Source organism: Pantherophis guttatus, chromosome 1 (genome assembly GCF_059756535.1).
Source record: "Pantherophis guttatus breed Tessera chromosome 1, ASM5975653v1, whole genome shotgun sequence".
In the NCBI taxonomy this organism is placed as follows: Eukaryota; Metazoa; Chordata; class Lepidosauria; order Squamata; family Colubridae; genus Pantherophis; species Pantherophis guttatus.
Window position 1 is genome coordinate 326,512,902 of NC_142063.1, and position 8,062 is coordinate 326,520,963.

The following is an 8,062-nucleotide window of genomic DNA, read 5'->3' on the forward strand; positions in this document are numbered from 1 at the left end:
GAGTGCTTTGTGATATGACGTGTTTCTAAATTGAGACAGAGGTTTTCACGAGAGAGAATTCATAATTATGTTATATTGAACCTGGAATGTAGGACATAGTCTTTTTCTCTACAGTACACCAATTCAACTCACTGGATCCATTAGCCAATCGGCCTTTCACAAATCTTTTTCTAGGTATTCTGTAATTACTGGCAAGCCAGTCAGTTCCTTGCAAATAGAGTCCTACTTCTGAGGTGCTTACATTTTTTTTTACAGGTTCGTTCAGTCAATTGAACTGCCCTCTAGGAATCATTCCTGCCCTCTAGGAATGCTCTTCCAGTTATCCTAACATTTACAGTGAGTCAACCCTTAATTGTGGGAATATCCCTCTCACATTGTTTATTATTTTGCTTTGTTGCAATAGAATCTTTCCCAGGGCTCTGGGATAGGTGGAAGTTTTTATTTTTTTTATTTATTTATTAGTTCGATTTATATGCCGCCCTTCTCTGGAGATTCGGGGAGGCTTACAATGCATTAAGCAATAGCCTTCATACTTTTGTATATACCTGCTTCGGTTGATGTTTGATGATATTAGAGGTATCGTTTATGGAGGTAAGCTCCCTTTTGCAATTGACTGATGATGAATTTGTCAATATGGATGGTATATTCAAGCGATGCTCCAGTTGTTTTGGGATTGCACCCAAGGCGCCTATTACTATTAGTATTACCCTTCCTTGCCTTTGCCACAGTTTTTCTATTACTATTTGTGGGTCTTTGTATTTTGTTATCTCCTCCACTTCTTTCTCTTCTATTCTGCTGTCCCCAGGTACTGTCATGTCCACTATCCAGACTTTTTTGTCTTTTGGTAATTTTTATTTTATTTTATAACATATAAAAATTTCAATTTCAATTGAACTGTGTTGTCTGGGTACATGTAATCTTAGAAAATAATAATCAAAATGTTTACGGCAGTAGTCATTACATTGAAATTAATTCCATTGTAATAATAATATTTGCTTATCCATTTTAACAAATCTCCCTTATAACATTAGTTTTTTTCTTACATTTCCATATTTCTAACTTCTGTTTTTATTAGCCAACCATTGACAAAACGGGTCCCATGTCAAAAAGTATTCAGTTTCCTCCTTTTCCTTAATTGTCAGTGTTAGTCTTATCGATTTCTGCACATTCAAATATTTTTTAAAGTACATTTTCCTCCGTTGGGATTTCTTTTTTGTCTTATCAACAATTGTTAAATCTGGGTTGTTATGTGGCAGTTGCCTGTCAGTTTGAATTCTAAAGTTTCAGGCACTTTAGCTTCATTTCTTGTGACTTTATGGTTCCACCAATTCTTGCGGGCAAATTATCATCATCATCATCATCAAATTTATTTCCTGCCCATATTACAGTTCAAAGTAGCTTGAGTCATCAATCAGTTCCACCGTCAGGAATATCTTATCTTTCCTACGTTCATGGTATTTTTCATGAATTTACACAATCCATGCTATCAGGCATGCCACATTATGTAAGATACTCCTGTTTGTGTTATTTGAGTTTCATGTGTGCCTGAGGTTTAAGTATCAGACCACTTTACTGTTTCTTTACCTAAACAATAGTGAACCACATTGGGGGAAAAATAAGATATTGTTTCTTCTACTTAAAACTTGTCAAATAGTCATAGAATTGAGCATCTAAAATTTAGTAAATGATTACCAAGTTTGTCAAGTAAGAACAAAGCTAAATATCCTTGTGTTAAAAAGAGAAAGAGGGGATTGGGAAGGAGGAAAGATCTTTCTGATGTATTATAATTGTAAGATAATGTTATAATCCATGGCATAGTTTATTTATACTTTATTGATCTTTCAGAGACAGACTGAGATGGGGAAGGTGTTCTGGGGAAAGTGGGAACCAACAGGATAACCCACCAGGAAAATGAAAAGCAGAATCATCTTCTTCCCCATTCTGTAGCTATCTCCTCTTTTTCAAATTTATCAACCAATGTCACTTCAACCTCTTTATTTTAATCCCACTTCTCCATATATGATGACCTTGTCCTATTTTTCAAATTCCTCTTCCTGTGGAAATGTACAGTAGCTTAGTTTTTTCAACCTGCGGTTTGTGATTAGTGTAGTAGCAGCATGTGTGTGGGTAGGGTCAAAACAGTCAAGATGGTGGACAGAGTAGCACAATTGATGCCCTGACCCTTTCTATGCTTTTGCAACATCAGTGCATGAAATTAAGGGCCGGGGTTTGGACTACGCACTGCCAATCTCACCATCTTGCCCATTTTTATTTCTTCCTACGGAAGCCAACGGCTTCAGTGTCTTTGTGCCACCTTAGCCACAAAATCTGAAATCGAATGTTTCCGAAGAAGTTTGTCCTCTGTCAAGGAACTAGGAGTCCTTACGCATACTTAAGAGCAAAGTCATTGAACATCCAACATGAGACTATTGATTGATTTTAAAAGTTTTATTTTAGCAGTATAAGCACCTCGCTTTCACTCTCTCAGTCACACAAACGACATGTTCCAAGAAGTATTTCTTGCTGTTAGCCAAGTGGCAAAAGGGACAGAGACGTTCAAGGAGAGTTCTTTGAGATGATCTTCAGTGGAGCGGAAGATGGGAATTTGGACTTCTTTCTTCAGCTCTCTTTTTATAGCTTTCACACTAGCTTGGATTGTTAACTGATGATTCTTCATCAATCTGCAGAGATCTTTCATCTTTGTGGGGGTCATTAGGCTGTTCCGGTTTGTGCCCTAATCATGACCACTGAGTAACCTCATGGACTGCAAGGAACTTGCTGGAATGATGGTATCCCTTCATATCCTAATGCAGGGGTCTCCAACCTTGGCAACTTTATTATTTATTTTATTGGTTCGATTTATATGCCGCCCTTTTCCGGAGACTCAGGGCAGCTTACAATGCATTAAGCAATAGCCTTCATACTTTTGTATATACCTGCTTAGTAGGGCTTTCGCCCCCCTCAAGCGGTGTTTTTTTTTTATATACAAAGTCAGCTTATTGCCCCCACAAACTGGATCCTCATTTTACCTACCTCGAAAGGATGGAAGGCTGAGTCAACCTTGAACCTGGTGAGATTTGAACTTGCAGTAATTGCAGACATGTGGTGTTACTTAACAGTGCTTTAGTCTGCTGCGCCATCAAGGCTCAGCTTTGCTGGCTGAGGAATTCTGGGAGCTGAAGTCCACAAGTCTTAAAATTGCCAAGTTTGGAGACCCCTGTCTTAGGGTACCTTGGAATCTTTCTGAATATCTTATGTTTAGGCATGTAGAATCAGATGTCACTTTCAGTAAGTGCAATAATGCTACTCTTTAATGTTGGTCCATTAACATATTTTATAATAAGGGATGGGTTTCTTATGCTTTCAGATAAAATGAGAGTTTATGCTTGTACCATGGCTTCTTTGGAACAGTAGAACTTCTTGGAATAACCCAAGTCATAAGGAATGAGAACGATTCTGATATTTGATTCTCTCTGTGTCTGTAGAGATTCTCAGTCATCCAGGTCATGGTTGTCCCAAAGGTGCTTTTTCTGGAGGCAACTAGACTTTCTTGTTTTTTCTTTGAGGATGTTTCACTTCTCATCCAAGAAGCTTCTTCAGTTCTGACAGGATAGTGGGGAATGGAAGGATTTATATTCCTTGCAGGCAGCTGGTCGTTTGCATCCTTTTAGAGGGTCCTTGAAGCACTTGGCGGTTTATCTGTGTCCTCAGGGTCACCTGAGTAGTGCTCCTGGTTCCTGTAGTCTGCAGTTTTTTTCCCCCTTCAACGACCCTCTAAAACAGGGGTCAGCAACCTGCGACTCTGGAGCCGTATGTGGCTCTTTCACCCCTCTGCTGCAGCTCCCTGTCACTCAAAATATGCGTCACAACCGCCAATGTGCGACACTCGCCGGCACGCAATTTATTGAGCTTTTCAACCCCTGGTAGGCGAACCATAGATAAATCCAAGAAACGAATAGTTTCAGAAGAAAAGAGAACGTTTAATTCAACTACATATGCTAGTTTTGTGGCCACTCAAGAAATAGTCAGGCACGGCAAGGATTTTGTGGCTCCTGGTGTATTCTTTTTTGTGGGAAATGGGTCCAAATGGCTCTTTGAGTGTTTAAGGTGGCAGACCCCTGCTCTAAAAGGATGCAAATGATCAGCTGCCTGCAAGGAATATAAATCCTTCCATTCCCCACTATCCTGTCAGAGTTGAAGAAGCTTCTTGGATGAGAAGTGAAATGTCCTCAAAAGAAAAAACAAGAAAGTCCAGTTGCCTCCTGAAAAAGCACCTTTGGAACGATCGTCTCTGTGGTTGGCAATAGCTCTGGATGCCAGATGTGCAAAGCTATCACAACGCAGAGCAGGGGGATGCAGTACTGGTTGTAGAGTTTGGCTCAAAAGTAGAGTAACTGGAATGGTAAGCTCCAGCCATTAAGATAGAAATCTTGGGATGAATAATGAGGTTTCTGTCTCTGCTAATCTCCCAAATCTTGTTCCCCTTTGTAGGTGGAATTCTACATAGGTGTAATTCCTATGTAGGTTTGCAAATATTAATGTGTGTCTTGATTACATGCTTTCAAAATCATTGAAACTTGTTATTTTGAAACGTCTGTTTCATGTGGCTGAGTACTCATTTTTGTGAGGAAGGGGGGGGGGAAATGCCATTATGGGAGGAAAACTCTTCGAAATGTTCGTGATCTGAAGGCAATCAACCCCCTCCAAATACGCAGTATGGTTAAAACAGTATTGGTCTATTTTGTTAAAGCTGTAGAAATACTGAGATGTGTGAAACTACACACATCTTTTATTTGAGATTAAAATCAGAATACGAACATAAATATTTGGGGCCAAGTCCTTGAGTGCTCGTTTTTTCTCCATCACACAATGGGCTCCCTGTGAGAGGAGGCCATTATATTTTAAATTATATAGAGCAGTGTTTCTCAACCTTGGAAGCTTGAAGATGGGTGGACTTCAATTCCCAGAATCCCCCAGCCAGCAGCGCTGGCTGGGGGACTCTGGGAGTTGAAGTCCACCCATCTTCAAGCTACCAAGGTTGAGAAACACTGATATAGAGCCACACATTCCTTGAATAGGAATTCATTTAAAAGAGCATTCAGGATCATAACATAGTACAAAATAAATCCTTCATATCATGACTAAGTCCCTCTAGGCAGTCCTCAATTTATGACTAGTCACTTAATTGCTGTTCGAAGTTATGATGGAACCCCTCCCCCCCAAAAGAGATGACCTGGATTCTGACATCTGGGGGGCCCCAGTCACATGATCACATTGGGTACTTGGCAACCAGCTGTTTGCAGTGTCCCGTGGTCGCATGACAGTGATTTACATTTTCTGGCAAAAAAAAAAAAAGAGTCCCATACTGAACAGCGGGCTTGCTTAATGACCATGGCATTCGCTTAACGACTGCCACAAAAAAGTTCATAAAATCAGAAATGGTTGCATGGTGTCCCCTTTAATGACCATCATGACTTAATGATCATAATTGTAGGCTAAATTGCAGTTGTAAGTTGAAGACTACCTATGGTCATCCTAAGAGGAACACTGCACAAATATTGCAGGATGAATATAGAGTCCTTTCATGCATGTATGCTTTGGGATGGCTGTTTATAGCTTCATGACATAAATTAGAGGAAGTATTAACTCCTGCAGTCTCCTTCGTACATCTCTGGATAGGCACTGTACTAAACCATGGACAATTTAATAACTCACACTCAGTTGGGTCGCCCAACCTGCCACACACATTATGTGCAGTGGTGTGTGAGGCTTGCAGAAGAAGTGATTTCATGAATGTGTAACTCCAGCTATTATGCTGCAGCCAGTGTTCTGACCTAGGCTTCCTGAGTCAGTAGAACACACGAGTAGTCCCAAAAACCTCTTTAATTTCAACAGCTGTGAATTCTGTTCATTCACAGATGAGTCCCAAATAGTTGTAAAGAGTCCTTCGGGATAAGGCTGCCTTCTGGCAGCTCTGCGCATGCGCGCACTAGAAACAGGCTCCCCGTGTTCCTCTGCCTTGCTGAGGTCCAACTCTGGAGGCTCCGGAGGCAGCATGTACCTCCCCGATGGCCCTTTCTCTGCCTCCGAAGCAGAGCTCTTGTCCGAGCCTTCCCCAGACTCCAGGACTGGCCCATGTCCAGCCTTCTCACTGTCTGACTCTGCTGCCAGGCCACCGGCGGGCCACAGCCAGACCTGGGTTCAAGAACTGAAATATTCTAGAAGTTTGCCAAATGGAATCTGTTCCAACTCTTGCAGCATTGATTCTCACCCAGCTGGCTTCCAGCTATAATGACTGTCTTTCTTTCCTCCTGAGCCATCCAAGAAGAAGAAAAAATATCATACCTCTAGTGAACTTCTGATAGTTTTTGGTTCTGTCATTAGGAAAGAAACAAATCGCAACAGGGACAGCTTACATAGATCTACGAGAAGTGGGGGTTTTTTTCTAGTGAGACCGGCCCATCAGGGCAACCTGTATACCCAATTATGGGACAGAGCATACTGCTTCCGCTTTCGCTTTTCAGCCCCAATCCAGGAGCCTTCGCAAGCGATTGCTTTCGCAACAAACTATTTTTGTGTTGAATTTATGTTTACCGACAAAGAAATAAAGGGAGACTAGTATAGATCTATTCCAAGCTATTTAGCTCTCATCAGCTAGCCATACCCTTCTGGGATTCTAACCTGGGCTACTTCCATATTAGGTAGATGTATTAGGTAAATGTATCTCATTGTATCTCTCAATGCTTAATCTCTTCCCTGGTATAGACAAAGCGAGGAGACCCTGTGGCTTAGAGGTTAATACATCAACCTAATATACAAGTAGCCCGGGTTCTAATCCCAAAAGGGTATGGCTAGCTGATGAGAGCTAAATAGCTTGAAATAGGATCTATACTAGTCTCCCTTTATTTCTTTGTCGGTAAACATAAATTCAAGACCTATAAAAAGTTATTAAATGAAAATTCCAGAATCACCACCATCCTCCAAAACATGTTCACTTTGTCTCTGCCAATATCTTGCTTGTGGCACTCCTTTGATCCTCCATCTTTCTCTTCCCAGGTGAGATCTCCCAACTGCTTCTCGGCCTTTTCTCCCAGCTGACCTTCCAGATCTTCTCATCATTTTGACACAGTAGCTCTTGCCTGCTTGCCATCCTTCACCTCTTGCTCCTGAGTGGTCCTTATGCCAACAAAGAAACCTGTGTGGATCTTTCCACTGGTTCCAAGCATTCTTCTTTACCTCTTTCTCTCTCATTTTCTCTCCCATCTCTTCTCTCCTTTTCATTGTCCACATTCCCTTTGCTACCCCTAATGCTAGGACCTCAAATAAGTTTCTGAACTTGGTCTCTCTTCCCACCTCGCAAATTAAGTTTCCTTCATTCCTTCATGTGTGCATGCACGTACACACACACACGCATGCACGTTGTCTGTCCTTTCGGGCAGGGTTAGTTAAATATAAACCAAAGCCGGTAAACATGTCTATGATGATTTCTTCAGCATGTTTCTTCCCAAAATTTCGACCTCCCTTTCCATATTAGAAGATCCTGCATTGGCTGTTTAGCCTCTTCCTTTAGCCCTTTCCAGAATAACAGAATTGGAAGGGACCTTGGAGGTCTTCTAGTTCAGTGGTCGGCAACCTTAAACACTCAAAGAGCCATTTGGACCCATTTCCCACAGAAAAGAAAACACAGGGAGCCACAAAACCCTTCCCGTGCCTGACTATTTCCTGAGCGGCCACAAAACTAGCCTATGTAGTTGAATTCTGTTTTCTTCTGAAACTTTTCTTTTCTTGGATTTATCCATGATTGGCTTACCGGGGGTTGAAAAACTCAATAAATTGCATGCCAGCAGGTGTTACACATTGGCGGTTGTGATGCATATTTTGAGCCACAGGGAGCTGCAGCAGACGAATGAAAGAGCCACATGCGGCTCCAGAGCTGCGGGTTGCTGACCCCTGTTCTAGTTGAACCTGATCAACCCCTTGCTTTCCTGCCAGCCACTGGGATGCCTCTGGACATGTTTATGTTTATGGGTGAATGGCAGTGTGCCTTGAAAGGCAGCGCAGA